Source organism: Ambystoma mexicanum, chromosome 2p (assembly GCF_040938575.1).
Source record: "Ambystoma mexicanum isolate Mex_15411 chromosome 2p, UKY_AmexF1_1, whole genome shotgun sequence".
Lineage (NCBI taxonomy): Eukaryota > Metazoa > Chordata > Amphibia > Caudata > Ambystomatidae > Ambystoma > Ambystoma mexicanum.
In genome coordinates this window covers 20,471,212-20,490,618 of record NC_090923.1, presented here as the reverse complement: position 1 = coordinate 20,490,618, position 19,407 = coordinate 20,471,212, and the positions used below count along the sequence as shown (strand labels likewise).

General features: G+C 47.5%; 1 long non-coding RNA gene across 1 annotated transcript; it reads right to left on the bottom strand.

Moving 5' to 3' along the window:
- Positions 1-1,374: 1,374 nt before the first annotated feature.
- LOC138565821 (uncharacterized) lies at positions 1,375-19,174 on the bottom strand. Its single transcript, XR_011301633.1, has 2 exons — positions 19,047-19,174; positions 1,375-1,745 (listed from the first exon to the last, which is right to left on the bottom strand). It is a non-coding gene; the product is annotated as an uncharacterized lncRNA (long non-coding RNA).
- Positions 19,175-19,407: the final 233 nt, after the last annotated feature.

Here is a 19,407-nt window from a genome sequence, read left to right as displayed (position 1 = left end):
TTCAATTTATTTTTCTCCTCTTGGAGTATTTCCTCTTGTCTTTTTGTGCTTCGTTTAATAGCGCGTATGTGATTTTTTTTGGTGCGACGTGACATAAAACCTGTGTTAGCTTCAAAAGTGACATGTGCTTTCTGATTGTTTTCAAGTTGCTCCATTGCTTTCAGGATCACAGTTGGACTGTCAGGTTGCACTACCTCAAGCGAGGAATCGATATTATGTGCTTTGATGGTATGTTTTAATTCATCAATAGTCGCCTTCAGGTCATTAAATTCAGTTTTTGTGCAACATGTACAGATTTTGTCATTGGTTATATTGCTTTTTAGGTCTAGGATACCGATCAATGGAACCCTAGACCCATCATCTGGTAGAGATTGCATGCTTTTTTCGTCAGTCCCTGGCAAAGAAACGGAATTAGTGACTTTAGGGAACATATTTTTAACAGCCGTGAGGGTCTCAAATGCTAGGATAAATCCTTCAATTCGATCGATTTTAGAGGAGATTTGTCTCATCGAGCCCTTTATTTCACGGAGTTCCAGATGAGACAAATCGTGACCTTTGTCCAATAAATCAAGTATCCTGATTATTACAGGAAAGGTCGGAGGGCCCCTCTCTTCAATTTTTTTATTAGAATGTGATTTTAAAGATGCCTCAGATAGACTACAGTTTAATATCACTCCTTTGAGATTGTCCATTTTACTAGGACAGTTAGAAAGGTGGTTTACACAGGCATCCGGGCCATAGACATCCAGATCATGAGTCAAAGATGAATATGCGGCTTTCTCCGGAATCCTTGTAACTAAGGGAGTTCGCATACAGATAGAGTGTCGAACATTCTTGTTTAATTCGGCCATGTTTTCCAACTCTGCTTTAAATGATTCATCAAAAGGAGAACATACCATTAGTGATTTTGAACGTTGTTTTGTAGATTCTTTAATATCTTCGTTAGCTTGGTTCCAATCGGCCATGTGTAGGTCAACATCATGGCCGTGGGAACCCATATGCGATGATGTGCCTAAGTCAAACGCCGCACGGGGCTCGCATATGGGTTGGTGCACTTGCACATGGTGCATTGCGGGCACTGTAGGCAGATTTTCCATTAATTTAAGCCCAGGTTCCCCCACTAATAGAGGGTCTTGATATGAAGCATTTCCTGAGCAAATCAGAGAGTCAATGGCAATACTGGTAACGCCAAGCGGGGCTGCCTCTATGCAGCGCCCACTGTGCAATCCACTAGCCATAGAGCAAGATAATCAAAAAAGGGACCACAAAAGTGATATTAACAAGTTGCCCATGAAACAACAAACTCAACAATACAGATTACCCCTGCTAACTGTGCAGGGAGTATTAATTCTATTAAAGACTAGGAGGCGAGCATTATGCTTCAACTTCTTTATTCTCTCTTCAGCAGTTTCAAATGTAAACATGAGAAAAAAACAAACTGAAAAGGTAACTTTCTTTTCAGCACTTTCTTTTTTTTTCTTGTTTAAAACTACAAGTTCCATGCTTTCTGTAGTCCCTCTAGCATTGTCTCTTTGCTATGACCAGATCCTCTCCTTTAGCTCCTGCTCTTCTTTTGATGCTCTGAACTGTATCCTTTGAACTCGGAATGGCAAACGGTCCATCAAACGTATTGAACTTTCCCAACTGATGTTTGTTCTTCCTGCGAATCTCGCTGCTTACGGAGACCACTTCTCCTTGCTTGATCACTCGACCATCTTGCTTTCAATTGTTCTTTTCATCTTCCCCTGAGGAGCATACAAACAAACATTATCAGGATGGTGTTCCCGTACTGTCTTACATAACAATACCATAATGCATTTAAACAGTACGAATGAGGGTGGGAAATTAATGCTCGCCTCCTAGTCTTTAATAGAATTAATATTAGCAGGAGTAATCTGTATTCGATAGCAAGAATGAAGGCGAGCATTATGCTTGTTTAAAGCTTCTCTAGTACCATTACTGCTATACCTCTAGTTGGTTTGAAATAAATGTCCTTAAAAGTACAGTTGCTAGCCCAATCTGCTGCTTGCATGATATCCTGCAGGGTTACTCCCGCTGCGAATGCTTTGGACGCCATGGCCCCTCTCACTGAATGTGCCCCATACACTCTAAGATTAATGCCTGCTAGCTGCATCACTTCACGCACCCATATAGCTATGGTAGCAGTAGCCACTGGTTGGAATGGTTTTCTGCGTGCTATCAGCAATTGCGTGGTGCCGGCTGCCCTGTACTCAGCTGTTCTGCTCTCGTACTCCTTAATGCATCTAGCTACACACCATTTGGAATTATCAGGAAAGTAGCGGTAATGTACTGAGTTAGATCCAGTCTTTGTCCTTCTCACTAACGAGAATGTCACTCCTTCGGGTCCGAAAACCTTTCTATGAATCTCTAAGGCCTTGAGACAACTACTCTTTTACAGGATACTAAGCACAAAAGCATTGCTAGTTTGCCTGACAGCTGTTTCAATGACAAGAATCTGTCTGTCGGCCAACTGTCTATCAATCTGAGCACTACTGTCATGTGCCACAGCTGTTTATATCTCGGCTCGGGCAGCTCTTTGTATCGTGCTCCCTTTATGAGCTTGACCACTGCCGAGTGTTCTCCCGCCGGCATGCCTTCTACTGGCAAGTGACCTGGGGAAATTGCTAACATGTAGACTCCTATCGTCCTGAAGGCCCTGCCATCTTGTAAAAGATGTGACAAAAAGTTTAGGATCACTACTAAAGGCGCTGAAACGGGATGAAAAAGTCTCCCTCTGCACCAGCTTTTCCACTTGGCCCAAGCCGTGTCATAGATCCTCCTAGTAGAGGGGGCCCAAGATTCTGCAATAAGCTCCGCAGCTTGTGTCGAAATGTCTGGCAACTCCCAGAGTTTCCTGATACTCTGCACACCATCAGAGGGAGCGTCCCCCTCACTCTCAGGTGAAACGATTCAGCTGGGTCCGTGAGTAGGTGCTGCCCTTCCGGGAGCAACCGTGGTATGTCTGTGATCATCTCCATCAATGTCGGGAACCACACTTGGGATTTCCACATCGGGGCCATGAGGATTACCTCCGCCCTCTCCCGACGACACTTTGCTAGAACTCTGCTCAGCATCGCGAAGGGGGAAAAGCGTAATGTATCTCTCCTACCCATGACTGCAGGAATGCGTCTGTGCCCTGCGCGGCTGGGTCCAGCCTCCAGCTGAAGAAGCTGATTGTCTGTGTATTGAGACGTGACGCAAAGAGATCGAAGTGTACTGGGCCCCACTTCAGATTCAGCTGTCGGAACGTCTTCGGGTCCAGCTTCCAGTCGCTGGAATCTGTCAGGTAGCGAGAGTTCCAGTCGGCTCTCACGTTTAGTTCTCCCAGCAGATATTCTCCTGTCAATGACGTTCTCGACTGGAGGCAGGAGTGCCAGAAGTCCTTTGCCAGTTCTGCTAGCAGTTTGGATCTTGTATCGTCTAAGTGATTTATGTATCTCACGGCTGATATATTGTCCGTTTTGAGGAGTACGCAGGAGCTCACTCTCTCTCTGGTGAAAGCTTTGATGGCAAATGACCCTGCCAGAAGCTCCAGGCAGTTTATGTGCAGCTGGAGTTCTTCTTCACTCCATTTCCCTCTGGTCTCTAGAGACCCGCATCTCGCTCCCCAACCTTGTCGGCTTGCGTCCGACTCTATCACTAGATCTGGCCCATCTCCAAAGATGGCACGCCCATTCCAGGCGTCCATAGTCTTCAACCACCACTCCAGTTCTGTGATAGAATCCTGATCCAGGGGCACTTTCTGGTGATATCTCAGACCCTGCTGCAGGTGGCTGATCTTCAGCCTCTGGAGGGCCCAGTAATGTAGGGGGCCTGGGAATATAGCTTGATTTGAGGCGGCTAGCATCCCCACTATCCTCGCTAGTCTCCTGATCGAGATCTCTTGGTCTCTCAGGCAGCCTCTGATTTCCTTCTTGATGTCTTTGATCCTTCTGTTCGGTAGTTCTAGAGTTGCCTTTCTGGTTTCTAGAACGAATCCAAGGAAGTCTAGCCTTTGCGCTGGCTTTGTCTGAGACTTTTCTCTGTTCACTAGAAAACCCAGTGATTGCAGAAGTCTTGCACCCAAGAGGTCTGGTACACCAGCATTTGTCGATCCTATGCTAGGAGTAATTGGTTATCCAGGTATATGATCATCCGGATTCCCTTCTCCCGGATCGCTGCTGCTACTGGCTTCATCAACTTGGTTATGAACGGTTCTGCATGGGCAGGCCCACTGCCTTGAAGGCCGCGCTGGCACAGCGCTGGACAAACACTCAGCAGGCAGAAGTCTGGTAGAACTGACTGGTAAGCGGGAAACCACTCGTCCCTTTTATTACATCAATCACATGGTGAACACGGTGTTGGTGGTCTGCTGGTGGCATGTTCGCAGTTCCACCACATTCTGAAAAACACTTTATTAAAAAGGGCAGAAAGGAATCCCCACCACCAAATGACACCATTGCCAGCTATTGCCACCATATAGAGCATGCAACAACCTAGAGGAACACAGCTTCACATAAATATCCTCACTGGGACCACTTTAAGCATATAACTGACATGCAGCCTCACAGCATCAAACACATCTTTCCTGAGTCCTCAAGCATTTGCAGGCTGCAGGAAGACCAGTTCAAAATTGCACTAGTGTCAGTTCAGGACAGTTAGTAGCCCAGTTCAGGGCTTGACAAAGCCGCACCCGGGGCCACTAGGGGCTCCATCGGCCTAGTCCATTGATGGTGGGGCAGGACACTAGTGGCAAAGCATCTTAACTGCACCACTTACTTCCCTCCCCCAAGCAGGAGGCCTTTCATCTCCTGGATTGGCACCAGCCACTCATCTCCACACCCCAGTCCGGGGTTGTTGGCAGGACACCGCCGGCAGCAGAGGGCGCACAAGCACAAATGCTGAACTGCAACCCTCGTGTGCTAGTACGGTTCTTTTTGTCCCTTTTTCAAACACTTTTTTGACAGCGACCACACCCTTTTTTCCAAACGCTCCATGGAACGACCAGTCACCTTCCCTTTTGTTTTTACTCCCTTTTTGGCAATCCCCGCCACTTGGCCCAGGAACATAGGGGTAGTGCCGGCGTGGCAAGTGCAGGCATGCTCTGTCGCTGGTGTGGGCGGCCACGCGACTTTATTTCCTGTTCCCAGCATGGAGAATATTGAAGGGAAATCCTCCCTCCCTTCCAGCTGAGCTCCTGAGCCAGGAGTGCAAACAAACGGTGTATCCATTCTTTTTCTCTATACCTACTAGCATAGTGGTGGACGACGCTGGGGCTGCTGACTTCCATTCATCCCAGCCGCACGAGCACCCACTTAAACTGAGGGGTGCACCCGGGGTGAATAGGCCGGCGGGGTGCTGGGAGTCATCCCTCTCTCTACAAGGTGGGAGAGCAGCAAGTGCACGTGGCCCCACTCCGTCATCAGTGTGCTTTTCCACTCAGCTCTGATAACGCAGAACTTCGAGAGATGCCACCTCACGGGGTTCACTGACCCCCTCGTAGCCAATGTTGTGTCTGGCTCGGGGGCACCAGGGCCAGCCAGACAGTTTATGCTGCGCTCATGCCATATCCAGATAATGGGGGGGCACCCCTATGGACCGGCATCACCCTGTCAGACAGTCCCTGGCTCCGTGGGCACATGGGCCAGGCTGACGCATGCACAGGCTGTGATCACACAGCCACACCATGGAGGGGACAGAGTTGCCATGCGGGGGCTCTGCCATAGGAGGCATGGTGCAGGGTTGCAACGCAGGGGCCCTGCCACTTATGAAGGGCTCTGCATGGGGTGGCCCTCGGCCTCAAAGGCCGCGCTGGACAAACACTCAGCAGGCAGGAGTCCGGTAGAACTGACTGACGAGCGGAAACCGGAGGTCGCTTTTATTACATCAATCACATGGTCCATGGACATGTGACACCACACGAGCCCTCAGCAGGGACTCTGCACTTCTCAAAGGGGAGAACACCACAGGCAGCACTCCCATCCAGAAGTTTAGGAGTATGAGAGGAAGTACATGTTTTGCTCCTAGGTTTTTACATGGCACTGTCGTGATGAGAAGGCAAGTCGAGGAGATCTACACTGTAACCAGCAGCCGACTGCAACCAGCTAGGCGTACCATTGCACTTTGCGCAAAGATAACTTTACAAGCAGGTAAGAGGTATGGAATTAGTGGACACCCAGCAAAACCCTCTTTTGGCCCAACCTGTCCTCAACTGCCCGCAACTGCACTTCACTGCACTTAGCGGCGCTTTGAGTCGGCTTTTTCACCCGTCACTGAGTTTCTGGCTCGGGGTAGGCCTCTATTATAAACCTTGAAATAAACAGCCACCAGTTGGCCAGAGGGCCCGTCTTTCCCCCCTTTCCCCAGTATTCGAGCACCACGTTGCCAGGATCACACACTCCATGTGAGCAGCACAGCTCCCTGCACTTCACTGCACTTTGCGCCAGCGTTATTATGCGTCACTGAGTTCCTGGCTCGGGGAAGGCCTCTATTATAAACCTTGAAGGTACAGCCACCAGTTGGTCAGAGGGCCCGTCTTTCCTCCCTTTGCCCAGTAGTGGAGCACCACGTTGCCAGGATCACACACTCCATGTGAGCAGCACAGCTCCCTGCACTTCACTGCACTTCACCAGGAGCTCATGTATGGAATAAACACTGCACTTCCAAAGATGACCGGCAGAGGTCCCCACAGGAGAACACGTGCCTTCCAAAGCTTCCAATCATATTTATCACCGACATCTCCAGAGGATTTCTGTAAAGTATGAAGAAAGAAGACTGTTTTACTTTACTGGTTTTTAAGGCTTTTACTTTAACCTAAAATCCTTTTGTACTAACGCCTTGCACCCGGCAAATGCGATGCAAATTCAGCGCAGTCTCGTTCCCAAACATCAGGTCTTCTTGCCAGAGAGGCCGGAAGTGACTACGTTTACATTAACAGTGAAAACGGACTAGGAAGCAGGGGTATCCTCCTACCCATAACCCCCTACCAAAAATCTGCATACCGCTAAATCTTTATCCTCATATCTCAAAGACCATTCTAATGAATGATGGAGGAAAAATGTGTGTTGACAGGGTGAATAGGCTTAACATTACTTTCTGAATGTCATGTATGAGTGTCAAAATTGCACTGTGTTACAGGCGTAATTAATATTCTCTTCCTTTCTTCGCGCACTTCTGTCTGTGTGACATTTTTTGTTGGTAGTTGTTCCCTGTCACTCGCACTTCGTGTGGCGGGTGATGCGGAGCACTACAATTTTTGGAAGGTCTTTAGACCCGAAATTTGGTGAAAAAAACAATTTAGCTGGAAAGAATATACTAGAATGTGGGTGCGGTGTCTGCCCAGGCCCTGTGGCACAAAATGGCCTTCTGTGCCTTTAGTCAACCCAGAAGACAGGAGCTTTAGAGGAATTTATTCTAAAGCCTCCAGGTGTTATGGGGCCAGGTGAGGCCAGATAAGGCCGGTGCCCCTCCTGCATTGTGCGCCCAACACAGGAGTCAGCGAGTTGCTGTGATAACTGGCACACCGGCGCTTGTTCTTCTTCTTGCTGATAGATTTTTATCCATCAGCGGTGATTTTTGGATACCGAGGCTTGAGCCTCATTACTCCATCTTCTCGGGTTGGGTATGCGGTGGTGGGTTTGTTTTCTTCTTGGTCTGTGTGGTCTTGTCACAGTAGAGCTGGTTTCACAGGGTCTTCGCAGTGATGGGCACACCGGATGCCGTGTGCCCCTTTTATTGAGACCATCACGTGGTGCACCAGGTGACACGTCACACGTGACAAGGCACGAGCCCTGGGAGGGGCTTAAACACCAAGGGAAGGCCTCATGGAGGGCAAACCTGAAGCCCACGCTGGTCTATTCAGAGAAAAACTCTTCACATTTCTATTAACGCCTTCACAGCCCTCCAGCCCAACACACCAGGGACTCTTGAGAAACCCTTATTGCCACCCAACGAGCCTGAAGGTGGCATAGCTCTCAACCATTTGTGTCGCAAAGGCGGGTGAAAACACCTGACTTTATTTTTGGCGGGTGAGAGACCCATTGAAACGAATGGGCGTGCAAGAGGCCTGGCGGGTGAGTCACCTCTTTACAAGGCGGGTGACACCCGCCAAAAGCGTGTGAGAGGTGGAGAGCGCAAGCCCTAGATCAAAATCTTCCTGGAGGAATTGTAGGATAATAGGAGTCGAGCTGTATGTCAACACCATCCCTCTTTTAGCACACCAGTCCTGGAACATGCTCCAGTGGCTGTCATACGCCTTCAAAGGTGGGAAGCCTTCTATCCTCTGAATGAATCTCCAGCCCACCATTCTGGCTTCTGCGGTAATAATGGTCGGCAATGGCGATTGGTTTCCTGTCACCGCTGCACAACCCACCATGCTGGCATCTGTGGTAAGAATTGTTGGCATGTGCTACTTTAAAAGAAATCCTTTCAAAAGGTGGTTCCACTGAAGCCAACACTGTAGCTCCAATCTCAGGGGTGATGTCAATGTGATCCAAGCCTGGAATCCTGGACCTTCCGATTCTTTCACACTTGTGAAGTTGACACAGAAGCGGCCCATATGCAGGCAGACCCATGGGACTAGGAACACACAAGTGGTCGTGTGTCCTTGTGCTCGGAGGAACTCCCTTGCCATCCCCTTGCCGGAGAATCGAAGTGTCCGAAGGTGGTCCTGCAACCTGGCCGCTCTGGCCTCTGGATGCAAATCTGGCCTCTGGACGCAAATCCTTCCCCTCCTGAGCCCAGAACCATGCCCACATGAATTGGGGATCTTGATAAGGAGTCAATTTGGACATGTCCAAGTTGATAATGTATCCCATGCTCTCCACATCCTCTCTTGGCTCCTGAAGGTCTACCACACGTGGTGGAGTAATGTGTCCCTTGAGGAGGCCTTGATAAGCCACCTGTTGAGGTATGAAAGATCTGAATTCCTTTCAGATGCTGAAACGCCACCACTGGATTGAAGACCTTTATTAACAGAGTAGGATAAATATGTGGCTGCCCATAAGGGGAGAAGAGCCCCTCCATATGCTTGTTCGAGATGCCATCAACCTTCTGATCCGTGGCATCCATAATAGTTTCCTCAGGGACCATCGAAGACCTGCCATTCAGCGTAGGCAGAACAGTGTCTAACTGAACCGCTGGCAGCACGCACTTCTCTCCCCTTGTAGAGTAAATAATTTAGCCAGAAAAGTGGGTACGGCGGCTCTGTCCGGTCCATTCCATTCCTTTAGTATCACCCCTTCACTTCAACCAGAAACGGAATACCAGTCTTTTGGGCACGCTTGAATTGGAAGGGAGGGGCCTTGGTGGCTTTCACTGCTGGAGGGTGGACTGGCTCTTCAAATCCTATGTTTGCTGCTTCATGAAATAACACGGAGGCTACCGCCTCCTTTATCCGGGTATTTACCCCTCTGATGTCCTTTATGCGAGCACAGGATCTCCAAGGAAGAGGAGCGGGAAGAATCAGAGGAGGGGGGAGGTCCTGTGATATTTTTCTCATAACCACCTGCTCTGTAATGACCTCCAAAAATCCTAATAAAATGTCCAGGAGTCTCTTTTCAGAAATTTCAGAGCGCCACTTTTTCTTGGGCCTCTCTGGGGATTCTAAGGCAGAGGTAGCAGTGTCCTAATGGTGCCTTTTTTCAGTGTGGTTCCACATGCAGAATCACTCATGACAGCACAAGATTCTTGGTATAAAACAGCATGTAATGGAGTGAACCAGCAAAATCACTACCAGTCATTTACAGCTTTTAATACGTTTTATTATTATTTCTTTTTACAGTGGGGAGCTTAAACTAAAAGATGTTCCTTCAGGCTGGCTGAAGCAGCTCCCATTCCCCTAGTAATGCTCACTCCCAGTACGCTGGCGTAGTGTGGCTGCCATGACATTGCGTGTTATACAACTCGCGTTCACCAGAATTGGGCTCCCCAAACTCCTAGCCGGCAAATCGTCCCAAGTCTGCGGCCACTGATGTCCCAATCTGAGCCATTGAGCTATGACAGGCGCGCGCCAGGGCATACTTGCTAGGGGAACCAGGCCACAAGCTGAGCTATGGCGCAGACTCTTCTGGAACTGCCACATTGCTGCCGCCACAGAGGCCTCATGATCCATCTCCCAGTGGGTATCCCCCTCTCTCAGCAGGGGTCCTGGAAGTCGGCCCCCGAGAAGTGGCCCCCAGCCCTGCAGAGGGACACTGCTTCCCGAGAACCTCGCTATGCCCACCCCCACCGGGCCCGGCCAGGAGAGGAGGAAAAGTAGAGACACTGCCAGAGGGGGGAACCTTTTTTAAATGAAGACTCTTGAGACTAGGGGAGGGTATATCCCCAGATAGATGGGGTTTGTCCCTCACTGCGGAACACACTCACTGTGGGACCACAAATGCCCTGACTTTTTTTAGGCCTTGGCCTGATGAAAGCCATTTCAGCTCTGAAATCACATTTCCGTATAATAGCCGGAGCTTCCCGGGGTTCGTGCAGCACCCTAACACGTTGCTCTGTGTAAACATCATCACAATGGGTTCAATTAGGCACTCATAGGAGGGAGGGGACTATTAGCAGGGAATCTGACCCTTCAGAAGTGTGAATGGGAGTGACGAGAAATGGGAAGGGTGCATAATGCAGCACGCTGTGCAGAAATAAGACTAACCCAAGTGAGATTGTTTTGTCTCACATTATTTTGCATAGTGCTATGCAGGATGGGGGAATAAAGCTTAAGTCATAGGGCCCGCTTCATGGAAAAGTGCGCATTCTTTCTCAAATTTCACATGCCGAGAACGACAATGCATGCAAAATAAAAAATGTGCCCCCATATTAATGGTATTCACTGCGCAAAGTAACCATACACGCAAGTCGTGCATGGAACACCCCCGGCACGCCCAAATGCTAATCAAAAACAGCCAGGACATCCACCTTTGTGTGCACCCCCAGGCACGAATAGAACTACCCTTCAAACAGTGTTTGTGGTCCCCGCAAGCAGGCCTGCATCTCAGGGACCTTGCGCTTGGTCCCCCGTAACTGTTAGCAGAACTCCGGCAACATGCGTGCAATGTATCGTACCTCTGGTAAAACTCAGAAAATCTGTGTGTGAACCCCCGTAAACCGTTCATGCTCCACACAACATTGCATACGCGCACCACTAAGTCTGATCGGATACCGGTTGTGTACACACACCTATAAATCCGACATGCAAACCCAACTCTGCGCTGCAATTACTATGCGCAAGTGTGCTTATGCCTGCCTTCGGGTGGCGGGGAGATAAAGTGATTTACGTGTGCATTTCGCAGGCGGGAGTTTGCACAGTCACATCCTTGAAGGCGGTGTGCCGTATGCATTTGTGCATTTGTGCGCGTCCCACCTTATGGCCACTTTTTCCCTTGTCCCCCCCCCCTGACTCTGCCCTCTGTGCAGGACTCGCCCATGCTCTGCGTGGTATCTCGCGCAAGGCACTCGAGCACTCGCAGAGACATGCCGAACCTACGCGAACTCCATGCAAGTCCTGGAAAAGTTTTACACAGTCGATTCCCCAATTTTCCACGCAAATAATTCCATGAATTGGCTTGATTCTCTTTTTGCACAAGCTGTTACTATGACAATTTAAATATGTAAGTTTACATTTTTATGATATGCTAGTTTACTATGTTGTGTGCATTGTTTTCAAAGCATTTCTTTTAAACAAAACATAAATAAATACTTATGTTAACTAATCCTGGGAGAAAATATGTGGTCAGGTGCTGAAACTTCCCACACCCTATTTCTACTCCCTAACCAAAGTGTGTGATCCTGGGAAAATCTTTGAATGTCACTGTCTATTATCTGGAGTCCCTGTAAGTGATTCAGTTAATAGATTATTCTACCTTTTTTATTTATTTATTGATTTGGATAAAAAAATAACCTTTCAATTAATACAAAACACTTGAGTTACAAAATATCAATTAAATAAAATAAAAAGGATAAGAAGAGAAAATTCAAGTTAAATATACCACACGATTGCACACATTTTCGACTATAAAATTACATGTGTTCACAAGGTTAGGTAAAAATCTTCAAAGCAGTTAGGATTTGTGTGACATAGCGTTCACATCAACTTGCTTGACCACCAATATTCTTATGTAATATTAAAACATGCGACAATTAAAAAAATATGTGTCATCTAGGAAGACAGGGAGTTTAAGATGAGGTCATTAACCCTTATGTGTAACATGTTTTTAGTCTAAAAGTTGCAGGAGCAACAGTTTAACAGGCAGCGGGAAAAGGGGAAGATAGAAGGCTAAAACAATCTGACCAGTCCAGGCGCAGAGATAATAGGAGTTTCATGGCCGCATTGCTGACACATACACCTTCACCATAAAAAACCCGGTACCACAACAAGTGGCAAGTCAAGTTTGAGGAGCCTTGAAATAAAGCTTGTAATAAAACCAGACACCTGTACAATCTTCACAGAAGAAACGCTGAGCCACGCTGCAAGTGAAGGCCGCCAGAACCCCGTACATTGTTTTCAACGTTATTCAAGATATTCGAGTGAACGAGTGCATTTTGATCGTGTTCCATTGTATTCATCAGCAGCCTGATTTTAAAATGGCTGGTGTTATCTCAGCCTCGCCCCTTCCAATACCGGCCCTTGCAACCTGGGCTTGACCCAGTATTAAATGCCGTCCCTCTGGGGCACCCGATACTACCTCCCTGGCTCTGCATAGATCATCTACCTGCTTCTTCTTAACCCTTATACAGTATCAGTTCCGTGCCTTATCTAGCTCGCAACTGTTGCGATTACCAAAATTGCCAAATGTATTTGCCTATTCTCTGACCTCTTTACAGTATTAGTTCCTTCTTTGCCTAGTGCTCATTTGACTTTCTTGCCAAACTAGCAAGGTATATCAGTAGGCGCATTCTGTGTGCTCTACCATGTCCATGCCCATTACTCTACCTCACTGGATCAAACCAACTAAATTCAAGCCACCACTGAAGCTGATGACCCGGTGGACAACCATTAGACCAACCTTATTATTACTGCAGCTAAAACATGGGACCAACCTCCCAATTACCAGCACCCTTCCATCCAATGGAGCTCAGGGAACTTTATCCCCTATCCAACTGACTCAGCACTCTGTCATGACTCCCCGACTGAACCAACCTTGCGCTACTTCTGTAAGCAATGGCAGGCTTGGCTCCAGGTGGAATAAAACCTCTTTATCATCGTCAAACTCTCTTCACAAAGCCAATCAAATAATTCTATCTCAAAAGAGCTCCAAACGAAAGACTAACAATTCTAAGAAGAAGTGGATTTGCCAAAGCAACGCCCCTCATGACCTAAGCCGCTTAAGCAACAAATCACCGCAAATCAAAGGCACCCTTATCAACGCGAGATCTATGGTGGACCACGCCTTAGACACAGCAGACCTGATCATCTTTAAACAACTCGACTTCTTAGCAACGACTGAGACGTGGCTCCATGCTGCAGCTGGCCCCGCCCTTGCTCTCGCGATCCCTGACAACTACACTATCCTGAGAGTTGACAGAGAATCCTCCAGAGGCGGCAGCATCGCCTTTATTGCCAAGTCCAACCTGGAACTCAGAGTTTACACAAATCCCCCGCTCACATCAGGAGAACTGCTAACAGTTAAACTACCTCTGACCAATTCTCGTACCATAACTATGCATCTGATTTATAGACTTCATGGAAAGATTGGATCATTTGAGGAAGACATTACAACCTTACTCTTTGCTAATAATAAACCCACCCCTCAAATTTTAGTGCTAGGAGATTTTAATCTGGGCTTCAACGACCCTAATGATCAGCATGCCTTGGCACATACTGACGCGATATCAGAACTAGGATTTACGCAAAGAGTCACTAACCCAACCCAAATTTCTCTTCTGCAAAACAAAATACTAGCAAAAAAACGTAACCTTCCCAATCTAGACACCTCCCAGAGAACCTACTCCATCACTCCTAAATCCCACCAGCGATTACAATTTGCCAAAGTCTCCACCCAAGAAGTGGAAGACATCATAGCCTCGCTTAAACCATCCAAATGCCAGGGAGATACATGCCCGGCCCCTATAATCAAGGAAGCAGCAAGAGACTTGGCCCCTTTCATCACCACGCTTATCAACTCGTCCTTCAAAACGTGCATGGTCCCTACCAACCTCAAGGATGCCTGGGTCCTACTGCTTTAAAAGAAACCCCCTAACATCCCAACGAATTATAGACCTATTGCAAAAGTCCCTTTTCTTTTAAAAATAATTGACAAAGCAGCCTACCTCCAGATACAGGCATTCTTGGAGACTAACAACTTACTTGGGATCCGGAAGTCTGGCTCCAGACCCAAACATGGTACAGAAACAGCCTTGATTGAGCTGAAGAACAAAATTGACGAACTAAAGGACAATGGGAAACTTGTCCTCCTACTCCTTCTAGACCTCTCGGCCACTTTTGATTTGGTGGATCATGAAGTGCTTTGCAATCATCTACATACAGCTGCCCACTTCTCCCCGTCAGCAACGGCCTGGATTCAATCCTTTCTGAATAATAGGTCTATGAGAGGGTTCTCACCCTCATCAGACCCTGCACCCATAACATGTGGAGTACCGCAAGGATCATGCGTATCTCCCACAAGCATCTTCACCAAGCCACTGTTGGATAACTTTGACAGTCTGGGTGTCACCTACACTAACTATGCAGATGACACCCAGATCCTCAAACCACTGACTGGCGATTATGAGACTGATCTGGCCCGAGTCAATAAAATCGATCTCATCATTCAGGCCTCATGGTGTCTCTAGGAGCACCTACCAAACTCAACAAGCTTAGCAATCACTTGCTACCTTTCAACATAGACGGCAAGTAGGGGGTAGTAGCTTCCCGGTTATGGCAGCCGAGCTCTGGAAATCCTTACCCACAGCCTTAAGAGCTGACCTGTCCTTTCTTAGCTTTAGGCGAAGTACCAGAAGCTGGCTTCTGGCTCTGGACACATGACCGGCAACATTTTATTACACTTATCATTAGCTAGAACACTGCATTGCCTGTATCTATGTAAATTCACCCTGTATCTAACATTGTTAAATCTTATTGTGTAAAAGATGTTAGAATATCCACTAACATTGATATACGTTTTAAAAGATTGTTAAATCTTATTGTGTAAATATTGTAAGAATATTCTGCAACTATTATACTTTGTATCTGATCCTTGTTCAAATTGTAAACCACAAATAACTTGTAACGCGCCCAGATACCTCCTGGTGGGGAGCGCTATATAAATAAATAAATTAACAAACAAAAACAAACAAACAAACATAATTTGACTTGGTAGGGCAAGTTCTTTTGGCAGAAGGCAGGGCCCCCGCCGCAGCTTTCACTGGAGCCTTCGGAAGACGCTCTGTGCTACAGAAAACTCTAGTTGGCTGTGAGAGATTGCGAGCGGAGCCGCGAGTATGCAGCAATTTGTCGTGTCACACTCACAGGACTTGTGGTCGTCGCCGGGGTACGTTTTGCATAATATATTAGTTTATTAATCTTGTTGGGAGGGTGCATAGCTGTTTTTAAAGTGTAAGATCCGGGCATAGAATAGACTACAAGTAGAGTTCAATAAGCCAAGTCAACTGACTACTAAATAGAGCCGTGTGAGGGCAAAGGGGGTCAGTAAGCACTCACCAGTCTCCTGCTCAACTGCACTCTTCAAAGCCCCCCGCAATGCACAATAGCAACAGCAATAGCTTATGTTATTATATTATTATGTTTATTTATTTATTTATTTATTTTAGCATTTATAGCAGCAGACCTTAACCTCAGGCATCAGAGCGCTAGTTACATAGGTGTAGCAATCAGTGCATGTAGGACACACAATGACAAGATGCATTATTCTACAGGCAACAATGGGCCACATTACAAGTCTAGCTGTCTGGAAATAAGTGTGCTGATAGCAACGTACCAGCACCCTTTCCGGACCGCCAGACTACAGCTCTGCTTTCCTGGGCCTGTGCGCCGAGCAGGTCTGACCTCCCGGGCGCACAGGCCCAGGAAAGCAGAGTGGTCACAGAAGCAACTGCACCTTTGGCAACAGTGCTGATGCTTCCGAGTCGCCATTCCGTGGAGCCCTATGGCACTCCACGGGAATGGGGAGTAACATTGTTCGCCGCCTGATACCCCAGGCCGCCGGGACTTGTCCCGGTGGCACCGGTCTATCAGGTGGCAGAAACAGTGTTTCAGTCAGGCGGCAACCCGATGGACTTATAATGAGGCCCAATGCATACAGTGAATAAAACGCATTATTTAGAAGGTTAGCCATCCATGGTGGTGTGTAGGGCCAGAGGCAGACACCTCCTCTGCAAACAGCAGAATTTTAAGGTTCTTATGGAATGCCCAGTACGATGTTTCCGATCTGAGGCAGAGGGGAAGGGCATTCCAATTCTCAGAAGCAATGACCGGGAAGCTCACCCCCCCCAGATCTTTTATGCCTGAATCTTTGGGTGATGAACTTGTCCATGTGAATTCACTTTGTGGGTCTAGTTGAGTTGACCTTTTGGAATTTCTGCGAAAGGTACCTAGGAACGGTATTGGCTAGGCACTTGTACCTGATAGCCAGTTGCTTGATAGGGAGCCAGTGTACCTCTCTTCTGGCCATAGAGATATGCTCACGTCTGGGGAAATTCAGGGCAGCCCTGAGAGCATTATTTTGGATGGCCTGAAGTTTGTTAAGGTTTCTGGGAGAGGTGCCCACAAAAAAGGCATTGCAATAGCCTAGCCTGGAACCAATTAGGGCACAGACGATGCTAAGGTAGCTATCGGCTGAGAGGAAGGTTCTGTAGGCATTCATCAACTTCGTGGTGTGGGCAGTGGCGTTGACCTGTCTATTTAGGGATAGAGTGGAATCAAGATATACGCCTAAGCTTTTAATAGAGCTTGAAACTTGTATAGTGATGCCGTCAATGGTAAAAGACTTGCATTGGGGGTCAAGTTTGTTAAGCATAGCTTGAGCCGGACAAGAGTATTGCCTTCGTTTCATCGTCGAAGCATAACGAGTTGGCAGCCACCCAAGCTTGGATTGTTTGGTAGATGGAATGCAGTGTGTAGGAGTCAAGCGTGCAGCTACCCGTGATGGGCAAAAGTATCTGTGTGTCATCCACATAGTTTATGTAAGAGATGCCCATGTCATCTAGTGTGTCGAATAGGGGCTTGGTGAATATATCGTAAAGTGTGGGAGAGATACATGAACCTTGTGGGATACCGCAGACGCTGGGTGCCGGAGGGGCTGCCGCTATGTCTGAGACCATATATTGAATAAAAATGATGAGATCCAGGTGGAGGTGTGATCTGAGAAGTGGGATGCAGACGTCAGATGTTGGCATAGTATTTGATGGTCCAGAGTGAATCAGGAGTAGCAGTGATGCCTTGGCAGCATCTTTGACGTTGTCCATTTGATTTTTTAGATGTAAGTGGGCAGTTTCAGTGCCATGGCCCGGTCTAAAGCCAGACTGTCTCAGGCCAAAGAGGTTGGTTTCCTTGAGGAATGACTGCATTTGGATATATGCTGCCCTGTTAAGTATTTTGTGTTTGCAAGAAAGGGACAGTAGTGATAGGGCGATAGTATGTAGGTATGTTTTTGGCAAATGAGTTTTTTTTTGCAATGGGAGGAACCAGGCATCTTTTAGATTAGTTGGGACAGTGTTCGATGTGAAGGAGGCATGAGAGATGGGATGAAGGGAGATAGTGCTGCTGCACAGTCTTTCATCGCAGATGCTGGGCAAATGTCCCCTTGACATCTAGATGGTTTTAGGCCATTGAGGATTTGTAAGGTCACAGTTACTTGCAGGGATTAGAAGTTAAAAGCAGGGCAGGCTGGAACGGCAGGGGCTACCTTCTCTGTAAAGGTTATCACCAAGGCTTTTCTTTTTGTTGTAGTCTTGCTCTGGAGCAGGGTCAGTTTGTTCAGCAGAGCATTTTGGACATTAATGCACCATGTGCTGTCTTTAGGGCAGCTCAGGGCGGGAGACGTGGATGTTTCTAGTTCCCATATAATGGTGAATAGTTTGCGGGAGCTGGAGCTAGCATTGGTGATTCTGACGATGTAAGTAGATTTTTTAGATAAGAGGAGTGCATTCTTGTAGGATTTAGCCAAGGTATTACAGATATCTTTGTTCGTCACAAAAGCGGAGTCGAGGTAATGGAGTCCAGGAGTGGTAGAATAGTGGAAGCAGGTATGTTTTTGGAGTTACACGTTAGCGTAGGAGGTTTCAGAGCCGCAAGAGTAGAGCTTGGACTGGAGGTGGGAATAGTGAAAGTTATGGTGTTATCATCTCACCATGGGCAAGGAGCATTGGAAATGATAGCGATGTTACAATTTGATTCTGCTAGCCAATTCACGGTGCGCCACTTAGAATGTGTGGGGTTCAGGATATGTTGGGTGAAGTCTGATGCAGTCAAGGCATTTGCTAGTGACAGGGTATGGGCGTCTTTTTCATCATTTAGAGCCAGGTTCAGATCCCCTAGGAGGGGGGTCTTTGACAATGGTTTGGTATTAGTTTCTGGCTCGGGGTAGGCCTCTATTATAAACCTTGAAGGTACAGCCACTAGTTGGTCAGAGGGCCCGTCTTTCCCCCCTTTCCCCAGTAGTGGAGCACCACGTTGCCAGGATCACACACTCCATGTGAGCAGCACAGCTCCCTGCTCTTAACTGCACTTCACCGCACTTTGTGGCGCTTTGCGCCGGCTTTTTCACGCGTCACTGAGTTCCTGGCTCGGGGTAGGCCTCTATTATGAACCTTGAAGGTACAGCCACCAGTTGGTCAGAAGGCCCGTCTTTCCCCCCTTTCCCCAGAAGTGGAGCACCACGTGGCCAGGATCACACACTCCATGTGAGCAGCACAGCTCCCTGCACTTCACTGCACTTCACCAGCCCATGTATGGAATAAACACTGCACTTCCAAAGATGACCGGCAGAGGTCCCCATAGGAAGTCACGTGACTTCGAAAGCTTCCAATCATATTTATCATGACATTTCCACAAGATTTCTGTAAAGTATGAAAAATTAAGACTGTTTTACATTACTGACTTTTAATGCTTTTACTTGAAACCAGGATACGTTTGTACTAACTCGTTTCACGCGGCAAATGCGATACAGCGCACCCTCGTTCCCAAACATCAGGTCTTCTTGGCAGAGAGGCCGGAAGTGACTACGTTTAAATTCCAAACTCGGTGCTTCGCCAGAAACAGTAAAAACGGACTAGGAAGCAGGGGTATCCGCATACCCATAACCCCCTACCAAAAATCTGCATACCGGAAATCCTTCTCCTAATATCTCACAGAACATTCTAATGGACGATGCAGGAAAAATGTTTGCTAAAAGAGAGAATCAATGAAATGTTACTTCCTGAATGTCATGGAAGTGTGGAAAATTGCACTGTATTAAAGGT